Source organism: Garra rufa, chromosome 6 (assembly GCF_049309525.1).
Source record: "Garra rufa chromosome 6, GarRuf1.0, whole genome shotgun sequence".
Lineage (NCBI taxonomy): Eukaryota > Metazoa > Chordata > Actinopteri > Cypriniformes > Cyprinidae > Garra > Garra rufa.
In genome coordinates this window covers 30,111,723-30,126,493 of record NC_133366.1, presented here as the reverse complement: position 1 = coordinate 30,126,493, position 14,771 = coordinate 30,111,723, and positions in this window count along the sequence as shown.

Genomic DNA, 14,771 nt, shown 5'->3' with positions numbered 1-14,771 from the left:
ACATAATCTACCTTGTGAAAGGTAGATAAAATATATCTACCTATCATTTTGTCTACCTAACATTGCTAATGCAAAAATCTACATTCATACACGTCACATATAGTTTTGTATTTACATTTTTAAGCCCTGAGAAAGTACGTAATTGTTTTGACAGTGACAGCTGTAGCAGTGTATACACTCAAACACTTTACATTCTCTTCCTACTTCAGCCTGTTTAAAGTCTTTGAGTTTAAAGCTGCCTCTGTTTACTCAGCTCTTTTTGCGCTTCTCTTTTTTTCCTCTGGTTTTTGGTCAGGTCACATACCATATATGCAGGAATGTGTTTTCACAGCTAACTGAGGAACAGCTTGGCTTGTGGTAACAAGCTCACTGCTTGATTGCATCACATCCGAGGGAGAGAACGAGAGGGTGGTGGTTTTTTTTTCGTAGGTAGGTGAATCAGGTCTGAAAGAGGAAGCAGGATGTCATGAAGGCGTGTTAGCCACCAGCCACTATGCAATGACTCTGTGTCTCTGTCTACCCATAGAGTGGGCCACTGCTTCCACCGACAACTCTGGGAAATGAATCTTACACTATTCCTGCTTTTGGCATTGACAGCTAGCTGGACTGGACTTGGTAGGTGCTCACGATAGTAGATCTTTTTTTTTCCTTCATGTAGAGTCCTATCTCTCTCTCTTTTCCTTTTCCCCATTCATCTAAAGAAATTCTCCTCTGTCCTGTCTTCTTTCTTCGTCATGGTTCTTAGAAATCATTTTACACTGTAATTGGCCCCTAGGCAACACAACACTTCTGTGGAATTGATGTATGCATTTAGAGCACATTCAAATGACCTGTCGTATCTTTTGACCACAATGGACAATGATAAAGCTGAAGACCGGATGGTCACATTACATAATAACTAGGTCTTTGACTCGTTTTGTTGCTTTTGGTTTCATGCAAAATACAAAACAGCTCGTCTTTGTTGACGAACAAACATAATGTTGATTTAGGACAAATGTATTTTCCTCTTGGTTTACGCCAATGCGTGATTATTAGTTTCCTCCTTTTTACTTCATACTTCTCTTACAGCTGAATATGAATTTTGATATTCATAATCATGTTATGGAAATTAGTTTTAGATAGGATTATGTTGGTAACACTTTACAGAGACTCGCAGTCACCTACTGTATATATAAAATTAATAGTATACTTATACATTAAGTAAGATGATTTTGGTAAAACTTCACAGTGAGGTTATGTGTTAACATTACTTAATTTAATAACTAACACTTTTATGGTATTTTTTAAAACTTGGTAATGTTAGTTTCTATATATACACTAACATATTTTAAACAAGTCAGCATTAACATTAGATAACATATAATGAACAAACATGAATTAACAATGTATACTATTCTTTATACATTATCGGTCAAAAGTTTTTGGCCAGTAAGATGTTTTTTTGTTTTTTAAAGGAGTCTCTTCTGTTCGACAAGCCTGCATTTATTTGATCCAAAGTACAGCAAAAACTGTAAAATGTTTAAATATTTTTATTATTTAAAATAACTGCTTTCTATTCGAATATATTTTAAAATGTAATTTATTCCTGTGATCAAAGCTACATTTTCAGCATCATTACTCCAGAGTCCAGTCTTCATTGTCACGTGATCCTTCAGAAATCGTTCTAATATGCTGATTTGCTGTTAAAGAAACATTTATTATTATTATTATTATTATTATTATTATTATTATTATCAATATTTAAAACAGTTGAGAACATTTTTTCAGGATTCTTTGGTGAATAGAAAGATCCAAAGATCAGCATTTATCTGAAATAAAAAGCTTTTGTAAAATTCTATACTTTACCATTCAAAAGCTTAGAGTCAATTATTATTATTTTTTTTATGGGAAAGAAATTATAGAAATTAATACTTTTATTTAGCAAAGATGTTTAAAATTAATCAAAAGTGATGGTAAAGACATTTATAATGTTACAAAATATTTCAATTTCAGATAAATGCTGTTCTTCTGAACTTTCTATTCATCAAAGAAACCTGAACAAATTCTACTCAGCTGTTGTCAACATAATAATAATAATAATAATAATAATAATAATAATAATAATAATAATAATAATAATAATAATAATAATAATAAATGTTATTCAGAAAATAAGAATATTAGAATGATTTCTAAAGGATCATGTGACTGGAGTAATGATGCTAAAAATTAGGCTTTGAAATTACATTTTAAAATATATTTAAATAGTAAAAATATTTCAAAATTTTACTGTTTTTGCTGTACTTTGGATCAAATAAATGCAGCCTCTGTGAGCTAAAGAGACTTCTTTAAAAACATTAGTTTTTAAAAACAGTTTAAATATTAAAGGAAAACTGTTTTTAACATTAATTAAACATTAAACAAACCTATATTAGGAAAAAAGGACAAGGAATGTTTCTAATCTCTCTTTATTTGGAGACTGATTCTCAGATAACATCTTTCTTTTGAACTGAAACAGGCCTCAACTAAACCTCAGCACAAAAATCTAGATGTAGGTTCTTTAAAGTCAGTTCGTAAATGTGTAAAATAATTTAGTTGCATGTCATTACAGTTCAATGTGAAGACAATGAAGAGACAGAGCAGGAGACTGTCTTTGAAGAATCATGTGAGTATCTGCTTTAGCACACCTGATTTTTATTTGATGTGATAGATGTCAGACAGTGGCTTTAGTCCTGAATGGCTCATGATCCAAGCACTGACTACTGTAATCTACTTTCTAGTGGTCTCTGGCATGGGACTACAAAAAAATTTAAGTTTAAAGCAATATTTTGTACATTATATCATCTGCCACGGTTGTCTATAATGTTTTTGTTGATTTAAAGGACCTCCACTCATAAATCAGATCTGTTTTTATATTCAATAGTTGTGGCAGTAAGTTACCAAGCAGAGGGTGAAGAAGAAAACTCAGGTAAGAAATATGGGTTACAAATTAGTAGATATTATTAGAGCTGGATGATATACAGAATATAAGTGATATTATCGTGATAACAGAATAATTAATGTAAAAGATTAATGTACCAAGTCTGTATCAATACGCAATTTCACTGCAAAACTAGCAGCAACTAGTTCCCCATGTGAAATAGTTTTTAGTGCCAGTGGGAACATAGCGTAATGCCACAGAGCATCTCTTAAACCAGAAACTGTTGATAGACTTGTGTTTTTGGCTAAAAACTTGTGAAACGCTTGCATAATTTACCCCACAGTGTAAAATGTAGTTCCCTTCCGGAGGGAACTCTACGCTGCGTCCTGGCGGACACTATGGGAACTGCCTTCAGCATGACCGGTTCTGAAACAAGCTATAGAACAACGACAGTGAACTTGACACTGGCCGGCGCCAGCCCGTGACGTCATCAACAGGCGCCTGCTAGTATAAAAGCAGGTGCCTGAGAGCACAACACCATCTTTTTGTCTTCAGAGTCCTCCGTTCTAGCGAGTGAGTATAGCGATGCCTAGAGGAAAACTATTTAGGAAGTGTGCGGATCCGTGTCAGAGAAATCTGACACCTGATGATGCACACAACCTCTGTGTGATGTGTTTGGGTGAAGAGCACGCACGCTCCGTTCTTGAGGGAACGGAGTGCGTCCATTGTGAGGGTTTCACTATGAAGAAACTCCGTTCTCGTCTGTCCCTTTTCTCGAGGGAATCGGGACATCCATCCGCCCCACGCGGCTCCGGCCCCGCGGCAGCTGAGGCTGCCCGGCGGCTGAGATCGTGGGGATCACAGGTGGAGCTGGCTGACGAGTTTGAGAGAGGGGTTAGTCTCTCGCGCCCGTCAGCCAGAGACGAGGATGCGCTGCAAGCGGAAGATGTGTTATCTCTCACATCTTCCGATCCTGCAGCGAGTGCTCTTTTGGCTTCAAGCCAGGGCGAGCAGGAGGCTGAGATGGAACAAGATGAGCTCTCTGAGTCCATACAGCCTCCCTGCCCCGCATATGAGGAGTTGATGTCTGTCATGGACCGCGCGGCTACCCGTTTAGAACTTCAGTGGAAGCCCGCTAGGGAAGAGGCCGCCCTGGGCAGACTGGACGAGCGGTTTCTTCCCGGCTATGACAAGCCAACTCCCGTGAGCCTCCCATTCCTTCCTGATCTGCATAAAGAGATCGAGAAGGCATGGGACAGGCCATATTCAGTCCGCATTCACAGGCATCAGCATGTGAATTATGCTGATGTCGAGGGAATGCTGGAGCGTGGATATGCTTCGATGCCCCCCATTGAGCAGACGTTTGCGAACTATCTCTCAGCGGGAGGGACATCGACCCTGAAGGCTCCGACCCTGCCATCTAAGCCGCTGAAAGAAACATCTCGGCTGAATGGCAGGGCATATGCGGCAGCGGGTCAGGCTGGTGCTGCTCTGCACACGGTGGCGGTGTTGCAGGCATACCAGGCTGATCTGCTGAAAGATCTGGACCGTGGTCTGGGGCTTTCCCCGGAGGAGGTGGCTGAGCTGCGCCGCACCACAGACCTCTCTCTGAGGGCCACCAAGCAGACAGCGACCGCGGTGGGCAGGTCCATGTCAGCTATGGTGGCCACGGAGAGACATCTGTGGGTGAACCTGGCGGACATCGGGGAGAAAGAGAAACGTTTTCTCCTCGATTCGCCGGTTTCGCCCTCTGAGTTGTTCGGCACATCCGTCGAGGCGGTGGTCGAGAGATTCAGAGAGGCGAAGGCGCGCTCGGCGGCTTTTAAGTCATGTATTCCTCGCCGGTCCACGCCCCCACCTGAACACCGGGGAAAACCAGGCCCGTCCTGGTCCAAGGGCCAGAGACGAGGCCAGGTCGCCAGTGTGGCCACTCGGGGCCCTCCCCCCGGGAGGAGTCGGTCCCAGAGGAGGCGTGATGCGTGGCATAGGAGAGGGGATCTAAGGGAGACGATCCAGCGCCGGCGTGGCGGCAGGCCTGGATCGGGCACCTAGAGTCTCCTCTCCAGTTCCCCTCACGTCCGTTCGGCTACCTGCCCCTTCTTTTTCCCCCTCGCAAAGACTCTGGGGCTGGGCCGATGATGAGATTGATACTCAATCTGATGGCCCGGTATGTGAACAGTAAAGACACTTTAATAAAAAATATTCAAATATGTATGTGTATGTTTTCTTTTGTCTACCAGCTCCGCTTGGGTGATTGCTATTGCAGTTTTCGAGCTCCTCTTGAGCTCTACTGCCACCAAGTGCCGAGTGTAGCCAGGTCTCCCCTCGTTTTATAAAAGAAAACAGTGTGTAGAGACCTCCACTCGTAGAAATCCCCTCTTGGGTTAAGCGTTGCCAGGTTTGAAACCTCCGCTAGAGTAAGCTTGGTATAGACATGATCCAACATACATATACATACGGGAATATGTAATAAAAACCCTCTTGAGCGTTGTCAGGCTGCTTCAAGCGAAAAAAAAAAAATCGCTCTGCTGAAGCCTCCGCTCACTCAAACCCTGCTAAGAGTAATACTCTTTTTGCATGAGTGTCAGGTACCTTCCCTGTGTATTTTCATATACACATATGTGAGACCTCCACTCCTAGGAGTTTGTGTGTAAGGGTGAATAGAGCGTCGTCAAGGCTCCCTCTCTGAGAGAGAGATGTTTTACTGAAGCCTCCGCTCTCTTTAAAAAGCCCCGCTTTTAAGTAGAAATCTTATATATTTGGCTGTTAGGCCCCATTCTGGGCCTCGCTAAATTATTTTCTGGTATTGTGACTAAAACCCAATCCGCCAGAATTGAGTGTAGCAGGCCTAGAAGGCCTCCTCTCTGTGAAGTCCTCTGTAAAGAGAGACATATAAAGATAATACTTCTTAGCGTTGAATGTAGCCAGGTCATTCTTAGACCTCCATTCATGAGAGCTTTTTACTGGGTTGAGTGTCGCCAGGCTCCCTCTGTGTGAGGTATTTCTGTTAAGCCTCCACTCCCCAGAAATACAGGCCGAAACATAATGTTGCAGCTCTACTTTTCTGTATATGAGCCCTTTTCGTGGACCTGTCACTACAAGCGTTGAGTGTAGTTAGGCCTCCCTTCCTCGAGAGGGTGTGCATACCAAGGCCTCCACTCGATAGAGCTTCTTCAGCTGAGTGTCGTCAGGCTCGTTGCGCTCGAGAGAGCCTGTAACCATTAAAGCCTCCCTCGCTGAAAGCTCCGCTTCCGGGTTATGCTATCGCCCGGGAATGATACAGGTGTCTTCCTCGCGAAATGTTTAGAGCACCTCCTCAAATCCACGTTGGTGGTGTTTACTCACGCAAGTTGTTTTGAGCATTCCCTAAAATCCACGTGAGTGGTAAGTGCACTACTTAGGCACTTCACTAAAATCCATACTTATGGTAAGGATCCCTCCCGTAAAGGCAGGGTCCTTTTTCAAATCCTTTATGGTTGGACCACGCAGGGTAATCCTCCGTGCCCATTTTCGAGTTGGTTCCAAAACCCTTAAGTTTTTTCAACTCCTTTGATAAGCACAGTGTAATAGGTCTCCTCTCTGTCACAGCCAACAGTACTGAGACCTTCACTCTCACAGTTATAGCAGCTAGCAGGCCCATGGGTGCCTCGCTGACTATTTTTTGGGGGAGTGCTGTCTTCCACTCACCAAAAATTAGTGTCGTAGGCTTCTCTCTCTAGAGATGCAGTCTCGGAGCCTCCACTACACAGAGCTAGGTGATAAATGCTATTTTTCATTATTTGCTCTACTGTGAATATCTGCCATTTCTTGAGCGTCGAGTGTAGTCAGGCCTCCCCTCGCTTAGAGCGTTTCACTTGAGGCCTTCACTCTGAAGAGTTTCCCTAGGGAGAGCGTCGTAGGCCTCCTCTCGCTTTAGAGAGTCTTTCTGCTGAAGCCTTCCCTCTCCAGAAGCTCCGCTTTCAGGCTTTGCTATCGCCTAGAGACTGCAGTCTGGTGATCCTCTCGCTATGCTCTGGGCACCTACTTAAATCCACATTTGTGGTGTTTACTCACGCAAGTCCTTGAGCACTCCTTAAAATCCACATGAGTGGTAAATGCGCTTACGCATTTTTCTCAAATCCACATTGGTGGTAAAGGTTTTCCCCCACTGGCGGGTCCTTTTCTAAATCCTTTACGGTGTGGGCCACGCAGGGTAATCCTCCGTTCCCATTTCTTGAGTTGGTTTCGTACAAAACCTTTTTAGTTTTTCCAACTCCAATCCAGATAGCACTGCTAGCAGGATTGAGTGTCGACGCCTCTTCTGGCCTCCACTCTCCAGAAGAGCTCCACGAAGGTAATTCTGTCGCACAGGCTATTCAGCCTCGCGGATCACCTTCAGGTTAGAGTGTAGATAGGTCATGAGACCTCCACTCTCAGAGTTCTTCTTTGCTAAGCACAGAAGTGTGTCAGGCTTCCTCTCTTGAAAGCCTCCACTCTCCAGACTCCACTCAGGTAGTACTGTCGCATAGGCTATTCAGCCTCGATGAACACCTGTAGTGTTGAAGTGTAGTAGGTCATGGGACCTCCACTCTTAGAGTCCTTCTGCTGCCCGCAGAACATTGCCACCAGACTCCACTTAGGTACTGTCGCATAGGCTACTCAGCCTCACTGATTACCATCAGTGTTGAAGTGTAGTTAGGTCATCAGACCTCCACTCTTAGAGTCTCCCTTCTATGAGGTGTTGTTAGGCTTCTTCTCAGAAGCCTCCACTCTCCAGACTCACTCAGAGTCCTTCGTTGCCTCCAGAGATTCACTAGAAATAGGCAGTCCGACTGCACAGGCTATTCAGCCTCGCGGACTACCTCTAGTATTGGGTGTAGATAGGTCACAGACCTCCATCCTTAGAGTCGTCCTCTGCTGGGTGCAGAGTGGTACCAGGCTTCTTCTTACCAAAGCCGCCACTTTGCAGAAACTCCACTCAGGTAGTTCTGCTGCACAGGCTATTCAGCCTCACTGACTACCCTCAGTGTTGAAGTGTAGATGGGTCATGAGACCCCCACTCTTAGAGTTTCCTTTGCAAGACACAGAGTGCTTTTTTGGCTTCCTTTGAAGCAGTCACTCCTCTGAACTCCTTGTAGGTAGTTCTGCTGCACAGGCTACTCAGCCTCACTGACTACCTCCAGGTTTTGAGTGTAGAGGTGCCACGGCACCTCCATTCTTAGAGTTGCTCTCTGGAAGGCACAGAGTGTTGCCAGGCTTCCTTTCGTCGAAGCCTCCACTCCTCAGAAAATCTCCACTTAGACAGGCCTGTTGCACAGGCTATTCAGCCTCACAGACCATCGTCAGTGTCAAGTGTAGTTAGGTCATGAGACCTCCACTCTGTAGATTCCCTCTGAGCAGAAGCTCCACTCGGGTAGTTCTTGTTGCACAGGCTATTCAGCCTCACTGAATACCCCCAGTGTCGAGTATAGATAGGTAGCCGAGCTAGCCGTGGCAGGTCACTGGGCCCCAGCGACTCTCGCTGAAGCAGGGGTGATTTTTCCTTCTTGACTCCTCATTCAGTCAGTTTGATCACTTATCCCTCGGCATGGCAGCGTTGGTAAAAAAAGTTCCCATAGTGTCCGCCAGGACGCAGCGTAGAGTTCCCTCCGGAAGGGAACGTCTAGGTTACGTATGTAACCCCTGTTCCCTGAGGACAGGGAACGAGACGCTGCGTCTCGGGGCCATGCCTCGGGCCCTGCACAGACCTCCGTCCGACAAAAAGATGGTGTTGTGCTCTCAGGCACCTGCTTTTATACTAGCAGGCGCCTGTTGATGACGTCACGGGCTGGCGCCGGCCAGTGTCAAGTTCACTGTCGTTGTTCTATAGCTTGTTTCAGAACCGGTCATGCTGAAGGCAGTTCCCATAGTGTCCGCCAGGACGCAGCGTCTCGTTCCCTGTCCTCAGAGAACAGGGGTTACATACGTAACCTAGACGTTTTTGGCTAAAAACTTGTGAAACGCTTGCATAATTTACCCCACAGTGTAAAATGTAGTATGTGAATTACATTCCTCTAAAGAAGCTGTCAGAATGCACTTATATACCCATTTTTGCTGTCTTTTTTCATATACATTTATATGTACATTTTGCAACACTTCACAATAAGGTTCATTAGTTAACATTAGTAGTTAACAGAAACTAAGAATGAACAATACTTCTACAGCATTTATTAATCTTAGTTAATGTCAATTTCAATATTTACTAATGCATTAGTAAAAATAAAAAAATGTGCTTGTTAACATTATTTAATTCACTGTGAATTAACATAAATTAATAATGAATTAACAATAATTACTATTAACAAAGATAAGTAACGACTGTAATACATTTATTGCTCATGTTAGTTAATACATTAACTAACATTAACTAATGGCAGCTTATTGTAAAGTGTTACCGTTAATTTAATAAAAAGATGTAACTGGTCACTATAGGTCTACATTTTACAGTGTTTTTGCACAAGATATTTTGATGTGCTTAGAAACATGAGCTGTTTGATCCAAATCAAATCTATTTTTTTATTGGGTCAAAAGATAATCACTTTTTAGAATTATTCTAGAGAAAATGCAAATATATTAATATGTACACTCTAAAAATGCTGGGTTAAAAACAACCCAAGTTGGGTTATTTGGCAACCCAGCACTGGGTAAATATTGGACAGAAGACATGCTGGGTTACTTTGACCCAGCTGTTTTGGTTAAATGTTTTTACTCAACATGCTCAGTTGTTTTATTCAAGTCAACTATTGTTTAAACATTATTATATTGCTGGCTTAAACTGGGGCTGGAAATTAAAAATCACACACAGAATTATAGAGTCAACAGCTATACTCAATGATGGACATTTATTATTAAGCAAGAACACCCATGGACAAAAATATAGGACAAATTGAATTTATTTGGCTGGATACAGCATAGTTTTACATACCATTAAACTCATTTAAAGGGATAGTTCACCCAAAAATGAAAATTTTATGTTTATCTGCTTACCCCCAGGGCATTCAAAATGTAGGTGACTTTGTTTCTTCAGCAGAACACAAACAAAGATTTTTAACGAAAACCGGTGCAGTCTGCCAGCCTTATCATGGACGTGGATGGGCACCAAACCTTTAAAAGTAAAACAAAACATGCACAGACAAATCCAAATTACACCCTGCGGCTTGTGACGATACATTGATGTCCTAAGACACGAAACAATCAGTTTTTGCAAGAAACTGAACAGTATTTATATCATGTTTTACCTTTGATACACAGCCACGTCCATCTGTCCTGAGCACAAGCTTTTCATCCGGCTCGTTACACGTGTACACGCTCTGGCATAGTATACGCAAATGCCGTAAGGGGAAATCGGTGAAAAGTCCCGGATGAGTTAGCGCAAGCAAACGTAATCTTTTGGCTTTAAATCGGTTTGAACAATCAGGATAAGCGCAAGTAATTACCATTTTGAATAGCCGCTATACCCACAATCTCTGTGCTCTATGTAAGCAACGAGTGTCATATACACGCGACAGATCGCTTCCGGCGTTTGTGTATACTACGCCAGAGCGCGTTCACATATAACGAGCCAGATGATGAGCTCGTGCTCAGGAGAGAGAATGTATCGTCACGAGCCGCAGGGTGTAATTTGGATTTGTCTGTGCATGTTTTATTTTTACTTTTAAAGGTCTGGTGCCCATCCACTGCCATTATTTGGCTGGCAGACTGCACCGGTTTTCCTTAAAAATCTTTGTTTGTGTTCTGTCACCTACATCTTGGATGCCCTGGGGGTAAGCAGTTAAACATCAAATTTTCATTTTTGGGTGAACTATCCCTTTAACAATCATTTTTAAATAAAACTGTAACATTTAAAAGTGACATTTAAGTGTTTTCAGCTGTTCTCTGTAGTTGTTTTTCACCGAAATATTGCTAATTCTCATGCTGGGGTGTCACCGAAATCTGAGCATGTTTGCTGGGGGAACTATGAACCTCTGAACACCACCTCACATTTCACTCGCAGCAGTGACTGACTCCATAACCTGCTCATAAACAAACAGTACACTGTAAGTAAAGTTTTCACCAGATTCAACTTAAAAACCTAAGTTCAGCAGCTGCCTTACATTTTTAAGTTAAATCAGCTTAAAACTACAAGTCATTTGAACTTAATACAATAAAAATGAGTTGATATAACTTGTGAGTTTAAATGACTTAAGTTGATTTAACTTAAAATCTTAAGGCAGCTGCTAAACTTAAGTTTTTAAGTTGAAACTGGTGAAAACTTTTTACAGTGTACTCAGATTAGAGAGCATATTTTAACATCAAATTAAATTAAATTCAGTATTATAACGAATAAAATCAGTTTATGTTATGCAAGGCAAAAGGCGTTTCCATCATGCAAAATGAACGACCACTGCTGACGCAGCTGACTGACATTTCGTCTATGTATGTTGCCCTGCATAAAATAATATAATTTACTGCTAAGTAAAGACTGTTTAAATGAAATAAAATGTATACAAACCCTTATTTTGCTGAAGGCGTCACCGAGACTCACTCTCTCTCTCAAAGGCTTGTTTTGTCTGAAACGGGCTCAACCCAGCAGCTGGGTAGAAAAAAATGACCTAGCTTAAAAATTACCTAGCAGCTTAGTTTTTAGAAAAACTACCCAGCACCTTAGTAAAACATACACTGTAAAAAGTGAACAGTTGGATAACTTTTGGTAACACCTAAAAAAATTAAGTTGATTGAACTAAGATTATCTTAGTGTGGTCAATCATAATTTTTTAGGTGTTACCAATTGAAGTCATTTTTTTAAGTTGATCCAACTGTTCACTTTTTACAGTGTATTAAAAACAACCCAATAAAATTACCCAAAAAGCTGAACCCAGCATTTTTTAGAGTGTAGAAAAACTACCCAGCAACTGGGTAGAGTGTGTATATATTAAAAAATATTGAGAGATCAAATTGAACGTATATCGCCCAGCCCTAGATGTAATTGGCATACACTAAAATCAATTTATAATGTATAGGGTACGATGAGGCTAAAGGCTCTCTGGGGTAAAAGGCGCCTTTGATATTATTTTCCTCTAAAAGGCAAAAAAAATCGTGCCATAGCACTTTCCAAAACATCTGCTTTTCAAGATACATGTGCCGTTTTGGCTGAGGCTTGACGCGATCGCGGGCAGCAGCGCTAAGTTGATTCTGTGCTTACTTGATCTAATATTTGAAGTTTTTAGAAATGTTGTAGATTTAAAGGAGTAGTTCACTTTCAGTAAAAAAATTACAGATAATGTACTCACCCCCTTGTCATCCAAGATGTTCATGTCTTTCTTTCTTCAGTCATAAAGAAAAGATGTTTTTTGAGGAAAACATTTCAGGATTTATTTCTATATAATGGACTTCTATGGTCCCCCCGAGTTTGAACTTCCAAAATGCAGTTTAAATGCAGCTTCAACGGGCTCTAAATGATCGCAGCTGAGGAAGAAGGGTCTTATCTAGTGAAACGATCAGTTATTTTTTAAAAACATTTACAATTTATATACTTTTTAATCTCTACACAGAGTAGACACAGAGCTAAACAAAACAAGCATTTGAGGTTAAAAAGTATAGAAATTATTTTTTCTTTTTAGAAAATAACCCTTCTTTCCTTGGCTGTGATCATTTAGAGGCATTTGAAGCTGCATTTTGGAAGTTCAAACTTGGGGGTACCATAGAAGTCCATTATATGGAGAGAAATCATGAAATGTTTTCCTCAAAAAACATAATTTCCTTACGACTGAAGAAAGACATGAACATCTTGGATGACAAGGGGGTGAGTACATTATCTGTAATTTTTTTACTGAAAGTGAACTATTCCTTTAAGTAGCAAACGAGAATCGCTAAAAATATTGAATATATCTTGACAAAAGTCTTCTTAATGAATTTATAATGTAAAAGTATGGCATTTGGGGTAAAAAGCACCCCTGCTGGTGGGGCTACAATGCACAATAATTGACATGATAATTAAATAGAAGACTGACTTTTCTATTTGTGGACATGACATTGTTAGATTCAGATGGTAAATATGGGTGTCCATCTTAAATATAATCACCATGTTTAGAATGAAACCATCATTTAAAAACATGCTATATCAATATATATAGCTATATGCTATATCAATAATCATATAGTAAAAAATCATTTGTTGTTACTATTGTAAATCTATATTGCATTGGGATCTCCTTCAATGCTTTCAGAATCTTTACATTTTAAAATGATTTTGTTTCTATATTTTTATTTTAAAATATTTTAATGACAGTATATTTATTGGACAAAAATGAATTATTTTATTTATCAAAATAAGCAGAAAATATGCCTTTTACCCTTGGTGAACCTTTTACCCCTTGTGTGGGCTTAAAGCCCCCCCTTACCACCTCATACATTTATAAGAATTTTAAACAAAATAAAGGACTTGTATGATTTATTTTCACACAAAATCTGTTGCTCCAAAAATGTTCAGTACAAATGCATATATACAGTCATACACATTAGGCACAGTGAAAAGCACTTTTTTTTTTCTTAGGGTGTGTCTTTAGCGCCGTCATACCCTACACTCAAGAATTCATTAAACCAGTGGGTTTCAATCCTGGTCCTGGGGACCCACTGCTCTGCACATTTTGTGTGTCTCTCTTATTTAACACACCTGATACAGATCATCAGCTCATTAGGAGAGAGATCCATGTACTTAACTGAGTGTGTCAGATAAGGGATACATACTGTACAAAATGTGCAGAGCAGTGGGTCCCCAGGACCAGGATTGAAAACCACTGCATTAAACTGATCAAAAGTGACAGTAAAGACATTTATAATGTTCAGATATTAGAATGATTTCTAAATGATCATATGACACTTGAGTAATGGCTGAAAATTCAGAGTTGCCATCACAGGAATACATTATATTTTTAAATATATTAAAATATGAAACTTTGTTTTAAAATGTAATAATATTTACAATATAACTGTTTTACTGTGTTTTTGATCAAATAAATGCATCTTTGGCGAGCAACAATCGCCATCTTTTGCATTTCTTCAAAAACAAACAAAAAAACATCCTGTGACACTATTGCCTACTTTTAAATATCAGTGTATTGTAATTGTCACATGTTCTGTTTTAGTTTAGTTGTTTCTCTTCCTGTTTACCTCCCTGAGTTCCTAGTTGCTTGTTAATTAATTATTCTGTTCAGCTGTTTCTGATTAGCTCCCACATTTAGTCTGTGTATGTATACTCCCTCTTTTGGTTCTGCTTCTTGTATGGTCTGAGTTTCATTTACATATACTTTCATGTGGATGTGTGTTGGCTTCTATTATTTTCTCCTGGATTATTAAAGTATTTTCTAATGCTATTTTTGGATCACGAGTGGTTTATATAACTGTGGTCTGTGACAGTATAGCCTTTTTATTTCCACTCTACTAAACCAATTATTAAAATATCTATTTTATATTTTTGATATATAAATTTGATAACCCTAATTTTTTTTTTAAATAAATAAATTAAAGGGTAGTCAACCGATGACTATGTAGCAGAAATGTTAGACACATCATAATGCCATATGACTTATATACAGAGATAAAAATGTGTACAATATTTTAATTAAATAATTGTTTGTTTACTTCATTTATTGCTTTAAAGACAATCATGGGGATGGCGCAGGCTCTGGAGATGGAAGGAGCCGGGGTATGTATTGTCCTTTTCAGATCCTTGATCAAGCTAATAATAAGCATTTTAAACTTTATATGATCCACGTTTACAGTGACTTTCTAGTTTGGAAATGCATTGTTTAGTTTAATCTTGTGTAATTGCAGCTATCTTGGATTTCGGCTCCCCACCAAACAGTGAGTCAAACAC